Genomic DNA, 22,383 nt, shown 5'->3' with positions numbered 1-22,383 from the left:
TCTCTGATTCCCCATTAATGTCTCTGATTCTCCCGTTACTGTCTCTGATTGCCCCGTTACTGTCTCTTATTCCCCGTTACTGTCTCTGATTCCCCCGTTACTGTTTCTGATTCCCCCGTTACTGTCTCTGATTCCTCCGTTGCTGTCTCTGATTCCTCCGTTGCTGTCTCTGATTCCCCCGTTACTGTCTCTGATTCCCCCGTTACTGCCTCTGATACCCCCGTTACTGCCTCTGATTCCCCCGTTACTGTCTCTGACTCCCCCGTTACTGTCTCTGATTCCCCCGTTACTGTCTCTGATTCTCCCGTTACTGTCTCTGATTCCCCAGTTACTGTCTCTGATTCCCCCGTTACTGTCTCTGATTCCCCCGTTACTGTCTCTGATTCCCCCGTTACTGTCTCTGATTCCCCCGTTACTGTCTCTGATTCTCCCGTTACTGTCTCTGATTCCCCCGTTACTGTCTCTGATTCTCCCGTTACTGTCTCTGATTCCCCCGTTACTGTCTCTGATTCCCCCGTTACTGTCTCTGATTCCCCCGTTATTGTCTCTGATTCCCCCGTTACTGTCTCTGATTCCCCCGTTACTGTCTCTGATTCCCCCGTTACTGTCTCTGATTCCCCCGTTACTGTCTCTGATTCCCCCGTTACTGTCTCTGATTCGCCCGTTACTCTCTCTGATTCCCCAGTTACTGTCTCTGATTCCCCCGTTACTGTCTCTGATTCCCCGTTACTGTCTCTGATTCTCCCGTTACTGTCTCTGATTCCCCCTTTACTGTCTCTGATTCCCCCGTTACTGTCTCTGAGTCCCCCGTTACTGTCTCTGACTCCCCCGTTACTGTCTCTGATTCCCCGTTACTGTCTCTGATTCCTCCGTTACTGTCTCTGATTCCCCCGTTACTGTGTCTGATTCGCCCGTTACTGTCTCTGATTCCCCCGTTACTGTCTCTGATTCCCCCGTTACTGTCTCTGATTCCCCCGTTGCTGTCTCTGATTCCCCCGTTACTGTCTCTGACTCCCCCGTTACTCTCTCTGATTCCCCCGTTACTGTCTCTGATTCCCCCGTTACTGTCTCTGATTCCCCCGTTACTGTCTCTGATTCCCCCGTTACTGTCTCTGATTCCCCCGTTACTGTCTCTGATTCCTCCGTTACTGTCTCTGATTCTCCGTTACTGTCTCTGATTCTCCCGTTACTGTCTCTGATTCCCCCGTTACTGTCTCTGAATCTCCCGTTACTGTCTCTGATTCTCCCGTTACTGTCTCTGATTCTCCGTTACTGTCTCTGATTCTCCCGTTACTGTCTCTGATTCCCCCGTTACTGTCTCTGAATCTCCCGTTACTGTCTCTGATTCTCCCGTTACTGTCTCTGATTCCCCGTTACTGTCTCTGATTCCCCCGTTACTGTCTCTGATTCTCCGTTACTGTCTCTGATTCTCCCGTTACTGTCTCTGATTCCCCCATTACTGTCTCTGAATCTCCCGTTACTGTCTCTGATTCTCCCGTTACTGTCTCTGATTCCCCGTTACTGTCTCTGATTCCCCCGTTACTGTCTCTGATTCCCCCGTTACTGTCTCTGATTCCCCCGTTATGGTCTCTGATTCCCCCGTTATTGTCTCTGATTCCCCCGTTATTGTCTCTGATTCCCCCGTTACTGTCCCTGATTCTCCCGTTACTGTCTCTGATTCCCCGTTGCTGTCTCTGATTCCCCCATTACAGTCTCTGATTCCCCCGTCACTGTCTCTGATTCCACCGTTACTCTCTGTGATTCCCCCGTTACTGTCCCTGATTCTCCCGTTACTGTCTCTGATTCCCCCGTTACTGCCTCTGATTCCCCCGTTACTGTCTCTGATTCCCCCGTTACTGTCTCTGATTCCCCCGTTACTGTCTCTGATTCCCCCGTTACTGTCTCTGATTCCCCCGTTACTGTCTCTGATTCCCCGTTACTGTCTCTGATTCCCCATTACTGTCTCTGATTGCCCCGTTACTGTCTCTGATTCCCCGTTACTGTCTCTGATTCCCCCCTTACTGTCTCTGATTCCCCCGTTAGTGTCTCTGATTCCCCGTTACTGTCTCTGATTCCCCATTACTGTCTCTGATTCCCCGTTACTGTCTCTGATTCCCCATTACTGTCTCTGATTCCCCGTTACGCTCTCTGATTCCCCATTACTGTCTCTGATTCCCCCGTTACTCTCTCTGATTGCCCCGTTACTGTCTCTGATTCCCCGTTACTGTCTCTGATTCCCCATTACTGTCTCTGATTCCCCGTTACTGTCTCTGATTCCCCATTACTGTCTCTGACTCCCCATTACTGTCTCTGATTCCCCGTTACTGTCTCTGATTCCCCCCTTACTGTCTCTGATTCCCCCGTTAGTGTCTCTGATTCCCCGTTACTGTCTCTGATTCCCCATCACTGTCTCTGATTCCCCATTACTGTCTCTGATACCCCGTTACTGTCTCTGATTCCCCGTTACTGTCCCTGATTCCCCATTACTGTCTCTGATTCCCCATTACTGTCTCTGATTCCCCCGTTACTGTCTCTGATTCTCCCGTTACTGTCACTGATTCCCCCGTTACTGTCTCTGATTCCCCCGTTATTGTCTCTGATTCCCCCGTTACTGTCTCTGATTCCCACGTTACTGTCTCTGATTCCCCCCTTACTGTCTCTGATTCCCCCGTTACTGTCTCTGATTCCCCGTTCCTGTCCCTGTTTCCCCCGTTACTGTCTGTGATTCCCCGTTACTGTCTCTGATTCCCCCGTTACTGCCTCTGATTCCCCCGTTACTATCTCTGATTCCCCGTTACTGTCTCTGATTCCCCCGTTACTGTCTCTGATTCCCCCGTTACTGTTCTGATTCGCCGTTACTGTCTCTGATTCCCCCGTTACTGTCTCTGATTCCCCCGTTACTGTCTCTGATTCCCCCGTTACTGTCTCTGATTCCCCCGTTACTGTCTCTGATTCCCCCGTTACTGTCTCTGTTTCCCCGTTACTGTCTCTGATTCCCCATTACTGTCTCTGATTCCCCCGTTACTGTCTCTGATTCCCCCGTTACTGTCTCTGATTCCCCGTTACTGTCTCTGATTCCCCCGTTACTGTCTCTGATTCCCCCGTTACTGTCCCTGATTCCCCGTTACTGTCTCTGATTCCCCATTACTGTCTCTGATTGCCCCATTACTGTCTCTGATTCCCCGTTACTGTCTCTGACTCCCCCGTTACTGTCTCTGATTCCCCCGTTACTGTCTCTGATTTCCCCGTTACTGTCTCTGATTCCCCGTTACGGTCTCTGATTCCCCCGTTACTGTCTCTGATTCCCCCGTTACTGTCTCTGATTCTCCCGTTACTGTCTCTGATTCCCCCGTTACTGTCTCTGATTCCCCATTACTGTCTCTGATTCCCCGTTACTGTCTCTGATTCCCCATTACTGTCTCTGATTCCCCGTTACTCTCTCTAATTCCCTCGTTACTGTCTGTGATTCCCCGTTACTGTCTCTGATAGCCCCGTTACTGTCTCTGATTCCCCCGTTACTGTCTCTGATTCCCCGGTTACTGTCCCTGATTCTCCCGTTACTGTCTCTGATTCCCCCGTTACTGTCTCTGATTCCCCCGTTACTGTCTCTGATTCCCCGTTACTGTCTCTGATTCCCCATAACTGTCTCTGATTCCCCGTTACTGTCTCTGATTCCCCATTACTGTCTCTGATTCCCCATTACTGTCTCTGATTCTCCCGTTACTGTCTCTGATTGCCCCGTTACTGTCTCTTATTCCCCGTTACTGTCTCTGATTCCCCCGTTACTGTTTCTGATTCCCCCGTTACTGTCTCTGATTCCTCCGTTACTGTCTCTGATTCCTCCGTTGCTGTCTCTGATTCCCCCGTTACTGTCTCTGATTCCCCCGTTACTGCCTCTGATTCCCCCGTTACTGCCTCTGATTCCCCCGTTACTGTCTCTGATTCCCCCGTTACTGTCTCTGATTCTCCCGTTACTGTCTCTGATTCCCCTGTTACTATCTCTGATTCCCCGTTACTGTCTCTGATTCCCCTGTTACTGTCTCTGATTCGCCCGTTACTGTTCTGATTCCCCCTTACTGTCTCTGATTCCCCCGTTACTGTCTCTGATTCCCCCGTTACTGTCTCTGATTCCCCCGTTACTGTCTCTGATTCCCCCGTTACTGTCTCTGATTCCCCCGTTACTGTCTCTGATTCCCCCGTTACTGTTTCTGATTCCCCCGTTACTGTCTCTGATTCGCCGTTACTGTCTCTGATTCCCCCATTACTGTCTCTGATTCCCCCGTTACTGTCTCTGATTCCCCCGTTACTGTCTCTGATTCCCCCGTTACTGTCTCTGATTCCCCAGTTACTGTCTCTGTTTCCCCGTTACTGTCTCTGATTCCCCCGTTACTGTCTCTGATTCCCCCGTTACTGTCTCTGATTGCCCCGTTACTGTCTCTGATTCCCCGTTACTGTCTCTGATTCCCCCGTTACTGTCTCTGATTCCCCCGTTACTGTCTCTGATTCCCCGTTACTGTCTCTGATTCCCCCATTACTGTCTCTGATTCCCCCGTTACTGTCCCTGATTCCCCGTTACCGTCTCTGATTCCCCCGTTACTGTCTCTGATTGCCCCGTTAGTGTCTCTGATTCCCCGTTACTGTCTCTGATTCCCCCGTTACTGTCTCTGATTCCCCCGTTACTGTCTCTGATTTCCCCGTTACTGTCTCTGATTCCCCGTTACGGTCTCTGATTCCCCGTTACTGTCTCTGATTCCCCCGTTACTGTCTCTGATTCTCCCGTTACTGTCTCTGATTCCCCGTTACTGTCTCTGATTCCCCATTACTGTCTCTGATTCCCCGTTACTGTCTCTGATTCCCCATTACTGTCTCTGATTCCCCGTTACTCTCTCTAATTCCCCCGTTACTGTCTCTGATTCCCTCGTTACTGTCTGTGATTCCCCGTTACTGTCTCTGATAGCCCCGTTACTGTCTCTGATTCCCCCGTTACTGTCTCTGATTCCCCGGTTACTGTCCCTGATTCTCCCGTTACTGTCTCTGATTCCCCCGTTACTGTCTCTGATTCCCCCGTTACTGTCTCTGATTCCCCGTTACTGTCTCTGATTCCCCATTACTGTCTCTGATTCCCCGTTACTGTCTCTGATTCCCCATTACTGTCTCTGATTCCCCATTACTGTCTCTGATTCTCCCGTTACTGTCTCTGATTGCCCCGTTACTGTCTCTTATTCCCCGTTACTGTCTCTGATTCCCCCGTTACTGTCTGTGATTCCCACGTTACTGTCTCTGATTCCCCGTTACTGTCTCTGATTCCCCCGTTACTGTCTCTGATTCCCCCGTTACTGTCCCTGATTCCCCGTTACTGTCTCTGATTCCCCATTTCTGTCTCTGATTGCCCCGTTACTGTCTCTGATTCCCCCGTTACTATCTCTGATTCCCCCGTTACTGTCTCTGATTTCCCCGTTACGGTCTCTGATTCCCCCGTTACTGTCTCTGATTCCCCCGTTACTGTCTCTGATTCTCCCGTTACTGTCTCTGATTCCCCGTTACTGTCTCTGATTCCCCATTACTGTCTCTGATTCCCCGTTACTCTCTCTAATTCCCCCGTTACTGTCTCTGATTGCCCCGTTACTGTCTCTTATTCCCCGTTACTGTCTCTGATTCCCCCGTTACTGTCTCTGATTCCCCCGTTACTGTCTCTGATTCCCCCGTTACTGTCTCTGATTCCCCCGTTACTGTCTCTGATTCGCCGTTACTGTCTCTGATTCCCCCGTTACTGTCTCTGATTCCCCCGTTACTGTCTCTGCTTCCCCCGTTACTGCCTCTGATTCCCCCGTTACTGTCTCTGATTCCCCCGTTACTGTCTCTGTTTCCCCGTTACGGTCTCTGATTCCCCCGTTACTGTCTCTGATTCCCCCGTTACTGTCTCTGATTCCCCCGTTACTGTCCCTGATTCCCCCGTTACTGTCTCTGATTCCCCCGTTACTGTCTCTGATTCCCCCGTTACTGTCTCTGATTCCCCTGTTACTGTCTCTGATTCCCCAGTTACTGTCTCTGATTCCCCCGTTACTGTCTCTGTTTCCCCGTTACGGTCTCTGATTCCCCCGTTACTGTCTCTGATTCTCCCGTTACTGTCTCTGATTCCCCGTTACTGTCTCTGATTCCCCATTACTGTCTCTGATTCCCCGTTACTGTCTCTGATTCCCCATTACTGTCTCTGATTCCCCGTTACTCTCTCTAATTCCCCCGTTACTGTCTCTGATTCCCTCGTTACTGTCTGTGATTCCCCGTTACTGTCTCTGATAGCCCCGTTACTGTCTCTGATTCCCCCGTTACTGTCTCTGATTCCCCGGTTACTGTCCCTGATTCTCCCGTTACTGTCTCTGATTCTCCCGTTACTGTCTCTGATTCCCCCGTTACTGTCTCTGATTCCCCGTTACTGTCTCTGATTCCCCATTACTGTCTCTGATTCCCCGTTACTGTCTCTGATTCCCCATTACTGTCTCTGATTCCCCATTACTGTCTCTGATTCTCCCGTTACTGTCTCTGATTGCCCCGTTACTGTCTCTTATTCCCCGTTACTGTCTCTGATTCCCCCGTTACTGTTTCTGATTCCCCCGTTACTGTCTCTGATTCCTCCGTTACTGTCTCTGATTCCTCCGTTGCTGTCTCTGATTCCCCCGTTACTGTCTCTGATTCCCCCCGTTACTGCCTCTGATTCCCCCGTTACTGCCTCTGATTCTCCCGTTACTGTCTCTGATTCCCCTGTTACTATCTCTGATTCCCCGTTACTGTCTCTGATTCCCCCGTTACTGTCTCTGATTCCCCCGTTACTGTTCTGATTCCCCCTTACTGTCTCTGATTCCCCCGTTACTGTCTCTGCTTCCCCCGTTACTGTCTCTGATTCCCCCGTTACTGTCTCTCATTCCCCCGTTACTGTCTCTGATTCTCCCGTTACTGTCTCTGATTCCCCTGTTACTATCTCTGATTCCCCGTTACTGTCTCTGATTCCCCCGTTACTGTCTCTGATTCCCCCGTTACTGTTCTGATTCCCCCTTACTGTCTCTGATTCCCCCGTTACTGTCTCTGATTCCCCCGTTACTGTCTCTGATTCCCCCGTTACTGTCTCTCATTCCCCCGTTACTGTCTCTGATTCCCCCGTTACTGTCTCTGATTCGCCGTTCCTGTCTCCGATTCCCCCGTTACTGTCTCTGATTCCCCCGTTACTGTCTCTGATTCCCCCGTTACTGTCTCTGATTCCCCCGTTACTGTCTCTGATTCCCCCGTTACTGTCTCTGTTTCCCCGTTACTGTCTCTGATTCCCCATTACTGTCTCTGATTACCCCGTTACTGTCTCTGATTCCCCGTTACTGTCTCTGATTCCCCGTTACTGTCTCTGATTCCCCCGTTACTGTCTCTGATTCCCCCGTTACTGTCTCTGATTCCCCGTTACTGTCTCTGATTCCCCCGTTACTGTCTCTTATTCCCCCGTTACTGTCCCTGATTCCCCGTTACTGTCTCTGATTCCCCATTACTGTCTCTGATTGCCCCGTTACTGTCTCTGGTTCCCCGTTACTGTCTCTGATTCCCCCGTTACTGTCTCTGATTCCCCCGTTACTGTCTCTGATTTCCCCGTTACTGTCTCTGATTCCCCGTTACGGTCTCTGATTCCCCCGTTACTGTCTCTGATTCCCCCGTTACTGTCTCTGATTCTCCCGTTACTGTCTCTGATTCCCCGTTACTGTCTCTGATTCCCCATTACTGTCTCTGATTCCCCGTTACTGTCTCTGATTCCCCATTACTGTCTCTGATTCCCCGTTACTCTCTCTAATTCCCCCGTTACTGTCTCTGATTCCCTCGTTACTGTCTCTGATTCCCCCGTTACTGTCTCTGACTCCCCCGTTACTGTCTCTGATTCCCCGTTACTCTCTCTGATTCCTCCGTTACTGTCTCTGATTCCCCCGTTACTGTGTCTGATTCGCCCGTTACTGTCTCTGATTCCCCGTTACTGTCTCTGATTCCCCATTACTGTCTCTGACTCCCCATTACTGTCTCTGATTCCCCCCTTACTGTCTCTAATTCCCCCGTTAGTGTCTCTGATTCCCCGTTACTGTCTCTGATTCCCCATTACTGTCTCTGATTCCCCATTACTGTCTCTGATTCCCCGTTACTGTCTCTGATTCCCCGTTACTGTCCCTGATTCCCCATTACTGTCTCTGATTCCCCATTACTGTCTCTGATTCCCCCGTTACTGTCTCTGATTCTCCCGTTACTGTCTCTGATTCCCCCGTTACTGTCTCTGATTCCCCCGTTATTGTCTCTGATTCCCCACTTACTGTCTCTGATTCCCCCGTTACTGTCTCTGATTCCCCGTTCCTGTCCCTGTTTCCCCGTTACTGTCTGTGATTCCCCGTTACTGTCTCTGATTCCCCCGTTACTGCCTCTGATTCCCCCGTTACTATCTCTGATTCCCCGTTACTGTCTCTGATTCCCCCGTTACTGTCTCTGATTTCCCCGTTACTGTTCTGATTCCCCCTTACTGTCTCTGATTCCCCCGTTACTGTCTCTGATTCCGCCGTTAATGTCTCTGATTCTCCCGTTACTGTCTCTGATTCCCCCGTTACTGTCTCTGATTCCCCCGTTACTGTCTCTGATTCGCCGTTACTGTCTCTGATTCCCCCGTTACTGTCTCTGATTCCCCCGTTACTGTCTCTGATTCCCCCGTTACTGTCTCTGATTCCCCCGTTACTGTCTCTGATTCCCCCGTTACTGTCTCTGTTTCCCCGTTACTGTCTCTGATTCCCCATTACTGTCTCTGATTCCCCCGTTACTGTCTCTGATTCCCCCGTTACTGTCTCTGATTCCCCGTTACTGTCTCTGATTCCCCCGTTACTGTCTCTGATTCCCCCGTTACTGTCTCTGATTTCCCCGTTACTGTCTCTGATTCCCCGTTACGGTCTCTGATTCCCCCGTTACTGTCTCTGATTCCCCCGTTACTGTCTCTGATTCTCCCGTTACTGTCTCTGATTCACCGTTACTGTCTCTGATTCCCCATTACTGTCTCTGATTCCCCGTTACTGTCTCTGATTCCCCATTACTGTCTCTGATTCCCCGTTACTCTCTCTAATTCCCTCGTTACTGTCTGTGATTCCCCGTTACTGTCTCTGATAGCCCCGTTACTGTCTCTGATTCCCCCGTTACTGTCTCTGATTCCCCGGTTACTGTCCCTGATTCTCCCGTTACTGTCTCTGATTCCCCCGTTACTGTCTCTGATTCCCCCGTTACTGTCTCTGATTCCCCGTTACTGTCTCTGATTCCCCATTACTGTCTCTGATTCCCCGTTACTGTCTCTGATTCCCCATTACTGTCTCTGATTCCCCATTACTGTCTCTGATTCTCCCGTTACTGTCTCTGATTGCCCCGTTACTGTCTCTTATTCCCCGTTACTGTCTCTGATTCCCCCGTTACTGTTTCTGATTCCCCCGTTACTGTCTCTGATTCCTCCGTTACTGTCTCTGATTCCTCCGTTGCTGTCTCTGATTCCCCCGTTACTGTCTCTGATTCCCCCGTTACTGCCTCTGATTCCCCCGTTACTGCCTCTGATTCCCCCGTTACTGTCTCTGATTCCCCCGTTACTGTCTCTGATTCTCCCGTTACTGTCTCTGATTCCCCTGTTACTATCTCTGATTCCCCGTTACTGTCTCTGATTCCCCTGTTACTGTCTCTGATTCGCCCGTTACTGTCTCTGATTCCCCCGTTACTGTCTCTGATTCCCCCGTTACTGTCTCTGATTCCCCCGTTACTGTCTCTGTTTCCCCGTTACTGTCTCTGATTCCCCCGTTATTGTCTCTGATTCCCCCGTTCCTGTCTCTGATTCTCCCGTTACTGTCTCTGACTCCCCCGTTACTGTCTCTGATTCCCCCGTTACTGTCTCTGATTCTCCCGTTACTGTCTCTGATTCCCCCGTTACTGTCTCTGATTCCCCCGTTACTGTCTCTGATTCCCCCGTTACTGTCTCTGATTCCCCCGTTACTGTCTCTGATTCCCCCGTTACTGTCTCTGATTCTCCCGTTACTGTCTCTGATTCCCCCGTTACTGTCTCTGATTCTCCCGTTACTGTCTCTGATTCCCCCGTTACTGTCTCTGATTCCCCCGTTACTGTCTCTGATTCCCCCGTTAATGTCTCTGATTCCCCCGTTACTGTCTCTGATTCCCCCGTTACTGTCTCTGATTCCCCCGTTACTGTCTCTGATTCCCCCGTTACTGTCTCTGATTCCCCCGTTACTGTCTCTGATTCGCCCGTTACTCTCTCTGATTCCCCAGTTACTGTCTCTGATTCCCCCGTTACTGTCTCTGATTCCCCGTTACTGTCTCTGATTCTCCCGTTACTGTCTCTGATTCCCCCGTTACTGTCTCTGATTCCCCCGTTACTGTCTCTGAGTCCCCCGTTACTGTCTCTGACTCCCCCGTTACTGTCTCTGATTCCCCGTTACTGTCTCTGATTCCTCCGTTACTGTCTCTGATTCCCCCGTTACTGTGTCTGATTCGCCCGTTACTGTCTCTGATTCCCCCATTACTGTCTCTGATTCCCCCGTTACTGTCTCTGATTCCCCCGTTGCTGTCTCTGATTCCCCCGTTACTGTCTCTGACTCCCCCGTTACACTCTCTGATTCCCCCGTTACTGTCTCTGATTCCCCCGTTACTGCCTCTGATTCCCCCGTTACTGCCTCTGATTCCCCCGTTACTGTCTCTGATTCCCCCGTTACTGTCTCTGATTCTCCCGTTACTGTCTCTGATTCCCCTGTTACTATCTCTGATTCCCCGTTACTGTCTCTGATTCCCCTGTTACTGTCTCTGATTCGCCCGTTACTGTCTCTGATTCCCCCGTTACTGTCTCTGATTCCCCCGTTACTGTCTCTGATTCCCCCGTTACTGTCTCTGTTTCCCCGTTACTGTCTCTGATTCCCCGTTATTGTCTCTGATTCCCCCGTTCCTGTCTCTGATTCTCCCGTTACTGTCCCTGATTCCCCCGTTATTGTCTCTGATTCCCCTGTTACTGTCTCTGATTCTCCCGTTACCGTCTCTGATTCCCCCGTTACTGTCTCTGATTCCCCCGTTACTGTCTCTGATTCCCCCGTTACTGTCTCTGATTCCCCGTTACTGTCTCTGATTCCCCCGTTGCTATCTCTGATTCCCCGTTACTGTCTCTGATTCCCCTGTTACTGTCTCTGATTCGCCCGTTACTGTTCTGATTCCCCCTTACTGTCTCTGATTCCCCCGTTACTGTCTCTGATTCCCCCGTTACTGTCTCTGATTCCCCCGTTACTGTCTCTCATTCCCTCGTTACTGTCTCTGATTCCCCCGTTACTGTCTCTGATTCCCCCGTTACTGTCTCTGATTCCCCCGTCACTGTCTCTGATTCCCCCGTTACTGTCTCTGATTCCCTCGTTACTGTCTCTGATTCCCCCGTTACTGTCTCTGAATCCCCCGTTACTGTCTCTGATTCCCCCGTTACTGTCTCTGATTCCCCCGTTACTGTCTCTGATTCCCCGTTACTGTCTCTGATTCCCCATTACTGTCTCTGATTCCCCGTTACTGTCTCTGATTCCCCATTACTGTCTTTGATTCCCCATTAATGTCTCTGATTCTCCCGTTACTGTCTCTGATTGCCCCGTTACTGTCTCTTATTCCCCGTTACTGTCTCTGATTCCCCCGTTACTGTTTCTGATTCCCCCGTTACTGTCTCTGATTCCTCCGTTGCTGTCTCTGATTCCTCCGTTGCTGTCTCTGATTCCCCCGTTACTGTCTCTGATTCCCCCGTTACTGCCTCTGATACCCCCGTTACTGCCTCTGATTCCCCCGTTACTGTCTCTGATTCCCCCGTTACTGTCTCTGATTCCCCCGTTACTGTCTCTGACTCCCCCGTTACTGTCTCTGATTCCCCCGTTACTGTCTCTGATTCTCCCGTTACTGTCTCTGATTCCCCTGTTACTGTCTCTGATTCCCTCGTTACTGTCTCTGATTCCCCCGTTACTGTCTCTGATTCCCCCGTTACTGTCTCTGATTCCCCCGTTACTGTCTCTGATTCTCCCGTTACTGTCTCTGATTCCCCCGTTACTGTCTCTGATTCTCCCGTTACTGTCTCTGATTCCCCCGTTACTGTCTCTGATTCTCCCGTTACTGTCTCTGATTCACCGTTACTGTCTCTGATTCCCCATTACTGTCTCTGATTCCCCGTTACTGTCTCTGATTCCCCATTACTGTCTCTGATTCCCCGTTACTCTCTCTAATTCCCTCGTTACTGTCTGTGATTCCCCGTTACTGTCTCTGATAGCCCCGTTACTGTCTCTGATTCCCCCGTTACTGTCTCTGATTCCCCGGTTACTGTCCCTGATTCTCCCGTTACTGTCTCTGATTCCCCCGTTACTGTCTCTGATTCCCCCGTTACTGATTCTGATTCCCCGTTACTGTCTCTGATTCCCCATTACTGTCTCTGATTCCCCGTTACTGTCTCTGATTCCCCATTACTGTCTCTGATTCCCCATTACTGTCTCTGATTCTCCCGTTACTGTCTCTGATTGCCCCGTTACTGTCTCTTATTCCCCGTTACTGTCTCTGATTCCCCCGTTACTGTTTCTGATTCCCCCGTTACTGTCTCTGATTCCTCCGTTACTGTCTCTGATTCCTCCGTTGCTGTCTCTGATTCCCCCGTTACTGTCTCTGATTCCCCCGTTACTGCCTCTGATTCCCCCGTTACTGCCTCTGATTCCCCCGTTACTGTCTCTGATTCCCCCGTTACTGTCTCTGATTCTCCCGTTACTGTCTCTGATTCCCCTGTTACTATCTCTGATTCCCCGTTACTGTCTCTGATTCCCCTGTTACTGTCTCTGATTCGCCCGTTACTGTCTCTGATTCCCCCGTTACTGTCTCTGATTCCCCCGTTACTGTCTCTGATTCCCCCGTTACTGTCTCTGTTTCCCCGTTACTGTCTCTGATTCCCCCGTTATTGTCTCTGATTCCCCCGTTCCTGTCTCTGATTCTCCCGTTACTGTCTCTGACTCCCCCGTTACTGTCTCTGATTCCCCCGTTACTGTCTCTGATTCTCCCGTTACTGTCTCTGATTCCCCCGTTACTGTCTCTGATTCCCCCGTTACTGTCTCTGATTCCCCCGTTACTGTCTCTGATTCCCCCGTTACTGTCTCTGATTCCCCCGTTACTGTCTCTGATTCTCCCGTTACTGTCTCTGATTCCCCCGTTACTGTCTCTGATTCTCCCGTTACTGTCTCTGATTCCCCCGTTACTGTCTCTGATTCCCCCGTTACTGTCTCTGATTCCCCCGTTATTGTCTCTGATTCCCCCGTTACTGTCTCTGATTCCCCCGTTACTGTCTCTGATTCCCCCGTTACTGTCTCTGATTCCCCCGTTACTGTCTCTGATTCCCCCGTTACTGTCTCTGATTCGCCCGTTACTCTCTCTGATTCCCCAGTTACTGTCTCTGATTCCCCCGTTACTGTCTCTGATTCCCCGTTACTGTCTCTGATTCTCCCGTTACTGTCTCTGATTCCCCCGTTACTGTCTCTGATTCCCCCGTTACTGTCTCTGAGTCCCCCGTTACTGTCTCTGACTCCCCCGTTACTGTCTCTGATTCCCCGTTACTGTCTCTGATTCCTCCGTTACTGTCTCTGATTCCCCCGTTACTGTGTCTGATTCGCCCGTTACTGTCTCTGATTCCCCCATTACTGTCTCTGATTCCCCCGTTACTGTCTCTGATTCCCCCGTTGCTGTCTCTGATTCCCCCGTTACTGTCTCTGACTCCCCCGTTACACTCTCTGATTCCCCCGTTACTGTCTCTGATTCCCCCGTTACTGCCTCTGATTCCCCCGTTACTGCCTCTGATTCCCCCGTTACTGTCTCTGATTCCCCCGTTACTGTCTCTGATTCTCCCGTTACTGTCTCTGATTCCCCTGTTACTATCTCTGATTCCCCGTTACTGTCTCTGATTCCCCTGTTACTGTCTCTGATTCGCCCGTTACTGTCTCTGATTCCCCCGTTACTGTCTCTGATTCCCCCGTTACTGTCTCTGATTCCCCCGTTACTGTCTCTGTTTCCCCGTTACTGTCTCTGATTCCCCGTTATTGTCTCTGATTCCCCCGTTCCTGTCTCTGATTCTCCCGTTACTGTCCCTGATTCCCCCGTTATTGTCTCTGATTCCCCTGTTACTGTCTCTGATTCTCCCGTTACCGTCTCTGATTCCCCCGTTACTGTCTCTGATTCCCCCGTTACTGTCTCTGATTCCCCCGTTACTGTCTCTGATTCCCCGTTACTGTCTCTGATTCCCCCGTTGCTATCTCTGATTCCCCGTTACTGTCTCTGATTCCCCTGTTACTGTCTCTGATTCGCCCGTTACTGTTCTGATTCCCCCTTACTGTCTCTGATTCCCCCGTTACTGTCTCTGATTCCCCCGTTACTGTCTCTGATTCCCCCGTTACTGTCTCTCATTCCCTCGTTACTGTCTCTGATTCCCCCGTTACTGTCTCTGATTCCCCCGTTACTGTCTCTGATTCCCCCGTCACTGTCTCTGATTCCCCCGTTACTGTCTCTGATTCCCTCGTTACTGTCTCTGATTCCCCCGTTACTGTCTCTGAATCCCCCGTTACTGTCTCTGATTCCCCCGTTACTGTCTCTGATTCCCCCGTTACTGTCTCTGATTCCCCGTTACTGTCTCTGATTCCCCATTACTGTCTCTGATTCCCCGTTACTGTCTCTGATTCCCCATTACTGTCTTTGATTCCCCATTAATGTCTCTGATTCTCCCGTTACTGTCTCTGATTGCCCCGTTACTGTCTCTTATTCCCCGTTACTGTCTCTGATTCCCCCGTTACTGTTTCTGATTCCCCCGTTACTGTCTCTGATTCCTCCGTTGCTGTCTCTGATTCCTCCGTTGCTGTCTCTGATTCCCCCGTTACTGTCTCTGATTCCCCCGTTACTGCCTCTGATACCCCCGTTACTGCCTCTGATTCCCCCGTTACTGTCTCTGATTCCCCCGTTACTGTCTCTGATTCCCCCGTTACTGTCTCTGACTCCCCCGTTACTGTCTCTGATTCCCCCGTTACTGTCTCTGATTCTCCCGTTACTGTCTCTGATTCCCCTGTTACTGTCTCTGATTCCCTCGTTACTGTCTCTGATTCCCCCGTTACTGTCTCTGATTCCCCCGTTACTGTCTCTGATTCCCCCGTTACTGTCTCTGATTCTCCCGTTACTGTCTCTGATTCCCCCGTTACTGTCTCTGATTCTCCCGTTACTGTCTCTGATTCCCCCGTTACTGTCTCTGATTCCCCCGTTACTGTCTCTGATTCCCCCGTTATTGTCTCTGATTCCCCCGTTACTGTCTCTGATTCCCCCGTTACTGTCTCTGATTCCCCCGTTACTGTCTCTGATTCCCCCGTTACTGTCTCTGATTCCCCCGTTACTGTCTCTGATTCGCCCGTTACTCTCTCTGATTCCCCAGTTACTGTCTCTGATTCCCCCGTTACTGTCTCTGATTCCCCGTTACTGTCTCTGATTCTCCCGTTACTGTCTCTGATTCCCCCGTTACTGTCTCTGATTCCCCCGTTACTGTCTCTGAGTCCCCGGTTACTGTCTCTGACTCCCCCGTTACTGTCTCTGATTCCCCGTTACTGTCTCTGATTCCTCCGTTACTGTCTCTGATTCCCCCGTTACTGTGTCTGATTCGCCCGTTACTGTCTCTGATTCCCCCGTTACTGTCTCTGATTCCCCCGTTACTGTCTCTGATTCCCCCGTTGCTGTCTCTGATTCCCCCGTTACTGTCTCTGACTCCCCCGTTACTCTCTCTGATTCCCCCGTTACTGTCTCTGATTCCCCCGTTACTGTCTCTGATTCCCCCGTTACTGTCTCTGATTCCCCCGTTACTGTCTCTGATTCCCCCGTTACTGTCTCTGATTCCTCCGTTACTGTCTCTGATTCCCCCGTTACTGTCTCTGATTCCCCTGTTACTGTCTCTGATTCCCCAGTTACTGTCTCTGATTCCCCCGTTACTGTCTCTGTTTCCCCATTACGGTCTCTGATTCCCCCGTTACTGTCTCTGATTCTCCCGTTACTGTCTCTGATTCCCCGTTACTGTCTCTGATTCCCCATTACTGTCTCTGATTCCCCGTTACTGTCTCTGATTCCCCATTACTGTCTCTGATTCCCCGTTACTCTCTCTAATTCCCCCGTTACTGTCTCTGATTCCCTCGTTACTGTCTGTGATTCCCCGTTACTGTCTCTGATAGCCCCGTTACTGTCTCTGATTCCCCCGTTACTGTCTCTGATTCCCCGGTTACTGTCCCTGATTCTCCCGTTACTGTCTCTGATTCTCCCTTTACTGTCTCTGATTCCCCCGTTACTGTCTCTGATTCCCCGTTACTGTCTCTGATTCCCCATTACTGTCTCTGATTCCCCGTTACTGTCTCTGATTCCCCATTACTGTCTCTGATTCCCCATTACTGTCTCTGATTCTCCCGTTACTGTCTCTGATTGCCCCGTTACTGTCTCTTATTCCCCGTTACTGTCTCTGATTCCCCCGTTACTGTTTCTGATTCCCCCGTTACTGTCTCTGATTCCTCCGTTACTGTCTCTGATTCCTCCGTTGCTGTCTCTGATTCCCCCGTTACTGTCTCTGATTCCCCCGTTACTGCCTCTGATTCCCCCGTTACTGCCTCTGATTCCCCCGTTACTGTCTCTGACTCCCCCGTTACTGTCTCTGATTCCCCCGTTACTGTCTCTGATTCTCCCGTTACTGTCTCTGATTCCCCTGTTACTATCTCTGATTCCCCGTTACTGTCTCTGATTCCCCCGTTACTGTCTCTGATTCCCCCGTTACTGTTCTGATTCCCCCTTACTGTCTCTGATTCCCCCGTTACTGTCTCTGATTCCCCCGTTACTGTCTCTGATTCCCCCGTTACTGTCTCTCATTCCCCCGTTACTGTCTCTGATTCCCCCGTTACTGTCTCTGATTCGCTGTTACTGTCTCTGATTCCCCCGTTACTGTCTCTGATTCCCCCGTTACTGTCTCTGATTCCCCCGTTACTGTCTCTGATTCCCCCGTTACTGTCTCTGATTCCCCCGTTACTGTCTCTGATTCCCCATTACTGTCTCTGATTCCCCGTTACTCTCTCTAATTCCCTCGTTACTGTCTGTGATTCCCCGTTACTGTCTCTGATAGCCCCGTTACTGTCTCTGATTCCCCCGTTACTGTCTCTGATTCCCCGGTTACTGTCCCTGATTCTCCCGTTACTGTCTCTGATTCCCCCGTTACTGTCTCTGATTCCCCCGTTACTGTCTCTGATTCCCCGTTACTGTCTCTGATTCCCCATTACTGTCTCTGATTCCCCGTTACTGTCTCTGATTCCCCATTACTGTCTCTGATTCCCCATTACTGTCTCTGATTCTCCCGTTACTGTCTCTGATTGCCCCGTTACTGTCTCTTATTCCCCGTTACTGTCTCTGATTCCCCCGTTACTGTTTCTGATTCCCCCGTTACTGTCTCTGATTCCTCCGTTACTGTCTCTGATTCCTCCGTTGCTGTCTCTGATTCCCCCGTTACTGTCTCTGATTCCCCCGTTACTGCCTCTGATTCCCCCGTTACTGCCTCTGATTCCCCCGTTACTGTCTCTGATTCCCCCGTTACTGTCTCTGATTCTCCCGTTACTGTCTCTGATTCCCCTGTTACTATCTCTGATTCCCCGTTACTGTCTCTGATTCCCCTGTTACTGTCTCTGATTCGCCCGTTACTGTCTCTGATTCCCCCGTTACTGTCTCTGATTCCCCCGTTACTGTCTCTGATTCCCCCGTTACTGTCTCTGTTTCCCCGTTACTGTCTCTGATTCCCCCGTTATTGTCTCTGATTCCCCCGTTCCTGTCTCTGATTCTCCCGTTACTGTCCCTGATTCCCCCGTTATTGTCTCTGATTCCCCTGTTACTGTCTCTGATTCTCCCGTTACCGTCTCTGATTCCCCCGTTACTGTCTCTGATTCCCCCGTTACTGTCTCTGATTCCCCCGTTACTGTCTCTGATTCCCCGTTACTGTCTCTGATTCCCCCGTTACTATCTCTGATTCCCCGTTACTGTCTCTGATTCCCCTGTTACTGTCTCTGATTCGCCCGTTACTGTCTCTGATTCCCCCGTTACTGTCTCTGAATCCCCGTTACTGTCTCTGATTCCCCCGTTACTGTCTCTGATTCCCCCGTTACTGTCTCTGATTCCCCCGTTACTGTCTCTGATTCCCCCGTTACTGTCTCTCATTCCCTCGTTACTGTCTCTGATTCCCCCGTTACTGTCTCTGATTCCCCCGTTACTGTCTCTGATTCCCCCGTTACTGTTCTTGAATCCCCCGTTACTGTCTCTGATTCCCCCGTTACTGTCTCTGATTCCCCCGTTACTGTCTCTGATTCCCCGTTACTGTCTCTGATTCCCCATTACTGTCTCTGATTCCCCGTTACTGTCTCTGATTCCCCATTACTGTCTCTGATTCCCCATTAATGTCTCTGATTCTCCCGTTACTGTCTCTGATTGCCCCGTTACTGTCTCTTATTCCCCGTTACTGTCTCTGATTCCCCCGTTACTGTTTCTGATTCCCCCGTTACTGTCTCTGATTCCTCCGTTGCTGTCTCTGATTCCTCCGTTGCTGTCTCTGATTCCCCCGTTACTGTCTCTGATTCCCCCGTTACTGCCTCTGATACCCCCGTTACTGCCTCTGATTCCCCCGTTACTGTCTCTGACTCCCCCGTTACTGTCTCTGATTCCCCCGTTACTGTCTCTGATTCTCCCGTTACTGTCTCTGATTCCCCTGTTACTGTCTCTGATTCCCCCGTTACTGTCTCTGATTCCCCCGTTACTGTCTCTGATTCCCCCGTTACTGTCTCTGATTCCCCCGTTACTGTCTCTGATTCTCCCGTTACTGTCTCTGATTCCCCCGTTACTGTCTCTGATTCTCCCGTTACTGTCTCTGATTCCCCCGTTACTGTCTCTGATTCCCCCGTTACTGTCTCTGATTCCCCCGTTATTGTCTCTGATTCCCCCGTTACTGTCTCTGATTCCCCCGTTACTGTCTCTGATTCCCCCGTTACTGTCTCTGATTCCCCCGTTACTGTCTCTGATTCCCCCGTTACTGTCTCTGATTCGCCCGTTACTCTCTCTGATTCCCCAGTTACTGTCTCTGATTCCCCCGTTACTGTCTCTGATTCCCCGTTACTGTCTCTGATTCTCCCGTTACTGTCTCTGATTCCCCCGTTACTGTCTCTGATTCCCCCGTTACTGTCTCTGAGTCCCCCGTTACTGTCTCTGACTCCCCCGTTACTGTCTCTGATTCCCCGTTACTGTCTCTGATTCCTCCGTTACTGTCTCTGATTCCCCCGTTACTGTGTCTGATTCGCCCGTTACTGTCTCTGATTCCCCCATTACTGTCTCTGATTCCCCCGTTACTGTCTCTGATTCCCCCGTTGCTGTCTCTGATTCCCCCGTTACTGTCTCTGACTCCCCCGTTACACTCTCTGATTCCCCCGTTACTGTCTCTGATTCCCCCGTTACTGCCTCTGATTCCCCCGTTACTGCCTCTGATTCCCCCGTTACTGTCTCTGATTCCCCCGTTACTGTCTCTGATTCTCCCGTTACTGTCTCTGATTCCCCTGTTACTATCTCTGATTCCCCGTTACTGTCTCTGATTCCCCTGTTACTGTCTCTGATTCGCCCGTTACTGTCTCTGATTCCCCCGTTACTGTCTCTGATTCCCCCGTTACTGTCTCTGATTCCCCCGTTACTGTCTCTGTTTCCCCGTTACTGTCTCTGATTCCCCGTTATTGTCTCTGATTCCCCCGTTCCTGTCTCTGATTCTCCCGTTACTGTCCCTGATTCCCCCGTTATTGTCTCTGATTCCCCTGTTACTGTCTCTGATTCTCCCGTTACCGTCTCTGATTCCCCCGTTACTGTCTCTGATTCCCCCGTTACTGTCTCTGATTCCCCCGTTACTGTCTCTGATTCCCCGTTACTGTCTCTGATTCCCCCGTTACTATCTCTGATTCCCCGTTACTGTCTCTGATTCCCCTGTTACTGTCTCTGATTCGCCCGTTACTGTTCTGATTCCCCCTTACTGTCTCTGATTCCCCCGTTACTGTCTCTGATTCCCCCGTTACTGTCTCTGATTCCCCCGTTACTGTCTCTCATTCCCTCGTTACTGTCTCTGATTCCCCCGTTACTGTCTCTGATTCCCCCGTTACTGTCTCTGATTCCCCCGTTACTGTCTCTGAATCCCCCGTTACTGTCTCTGATTCCCCCGTTACTGTCTCTGATTCCCCCGTTACTGTCTCTGATTCCCCGTTACTGTCTCTGATTCCCCATTACTGTCTCTGATTCCCCGTTACTGTCTCTGATTCCCCATTACTGTCTTTGATTCCCCATTAATGTCTCTGATTCTCCCGTTACTGTCTCTGATTGCCCCGTTACTGTCTCTTATTCCCCGTTACTGTCTCTGATTCCCCCGTTACTGTTTCTGATTCCCCCGTTACTGTCTCTGATTCCTCCGTTGCTGTCTATGATTCCTCCGTTGCTGTCTCTGATTCCCCCGTTACTGTCTCTGATTCCCCCGTTACTGCCTCTGATACCCCCGTTGCTGCCTCTGATTCCCCCGTTACTGTCTCTGATTCCCCCGTTACTGTCTCTGATTCCCCCGTTACTGTCTCTGACTCCCCCGTTACTGTCTCTGATTCCCCCGTTACTGTCTCTGATTCTCCCGTTACTGTCTCTGATTCCCCTGTTACTGTCTCTGATTCCCTCGTTACTGTCTCTGATTCCCCCGTTACTGTCTCTGATTCCCCCGTTACTGTCTCTGATTCCCCCGTTACTGTCTCTGATTCTCCCGTTACTGTCTCTGATTCCCCCGTTACTGTCTCTGATTCTCCCGTTACTGTCTCTGATTCCCCCGTTACTGTCTCTGATTCCCCCGTTACTGTCTCTGATTCCCCCGTTATTGTCTCTGATTCCCCCGTTACTGTCTCTGATTCCCCCGTTACTGTCTCTGATTCCCCCGTTACTGTCTCTGATTCCCCCGTTACTGTCTCTGATTCCCCCGTTACTGTCTCTGATTCGCCCGTTACTCTCTCTGATTCCCCAGTTACTGTCTCTGATTCCCCCGTTACTGTCTCTGATTCCCCGTTACTGTCTCTGATTCTCCCGTTACTGTCTCTGATTCCCCCGTTACTGTCTCTGATTCCCCCGTTACTGTCTCTGAGTCCCCGGTTACTGTCTCTGACTCCCCCGTTACTGTCTCTGATTCCCCGTTACTGTCTCTGATTCCTCCGTTACTGTCTCTGATTCCCCCGTTACTGTGTCTGATTCGCCCGTTACTGTCTCTGATTCCCCCGTTACTGTCTCTGATTCCCCCGTTACTGTCTCTGATTCCCCCGTTGCTGTCTCTGATTCCCCCGTTACTGTCTCTGACTCCCCCGTTACTCTCTCTGATTCCCCCGTTACTGTCTCTGATTCCCCCGTTACTGTCTCTGATTCCCCCGTTACTGTCTCTGATTCCCCCGTTACTGTCTCTGATTCCCCCGTTACTGTCTCTGATTCCTCCGTTACTGTCTCTGATTCCCCCGTTACTGTCTCTGATTCCCCTGTTACTGTCTCTGATTCCCCAGTTACTGTCTCTGATTCCCCCGTTACTGTCTCTGTTTCCCCATTACGGTCTCTGATTCCCCCGTTACTGTCTCTGATTCTCCCGTTACTGTCTCTGATTCCCCGTTACTGTCTCTGATTCCCCATTACTGTCTCTGATTCCCCGTTACTGTCTCTGATTCCCCATTACTGTCTCTGATTCCCCGTTACTCTCTCTAATTCCCCCGTTACTGTCTCTGATTCCCTCGTTACTGTCTGTGATTCCCCGTTACTGTCTCTGATAGCCCCGTTACTGTCTCTGATTCCCCCGTTACTGTCTCTGATTCCCCGGTTACTGTCCCTGATTCTCCCGTTACTGTCTCTGATTCTCCCTTTACTGTCTCTGATTCCCCCGTTACTGTCTCTGATTCCCCATTACTGTCTCTGATTCCCCGTTACTGTCTCTGATTCCCCATTACTGTCTCTGATTCCCCATTACTGTCTCTGATTCTCCCGTTACTGTCTCTGATTGCCCCGTTACTGTCTCTTATTCCCCGTTACTGTCTCTGATTCCCCCGTTACTGTTTCTGATTCCCCCGTTACTGTCTCTGATTCCTCCGTTACTGTCTCTGATTCCTCCGTTGCTGTCTCTGATTCCCCCGTTACTGTCTCTGATTCCCCCGTTACTGCCTCTGATTCCCCCGTTACTGGCTCTGATTCCCCCGTTACTGTCTCTGACTCCCC

This window comes from Somniosus microcephalus, chromosome 15 (genome assembly GCF_052327205.1).
Source record: "Somniosus microcephalus isolate GS21.2 chromosome 15, FLI_Smic_1.0, whole genome shotgun sequence".
NCBI lineage: Eukaryota > Metazoa > Chordata > Chondrichthyes > Squaliformes > Somniosidae > Somniosus > Somniosus microcephalus.
Note: the sequence above shows the minus strand (reverse complement) of the source record.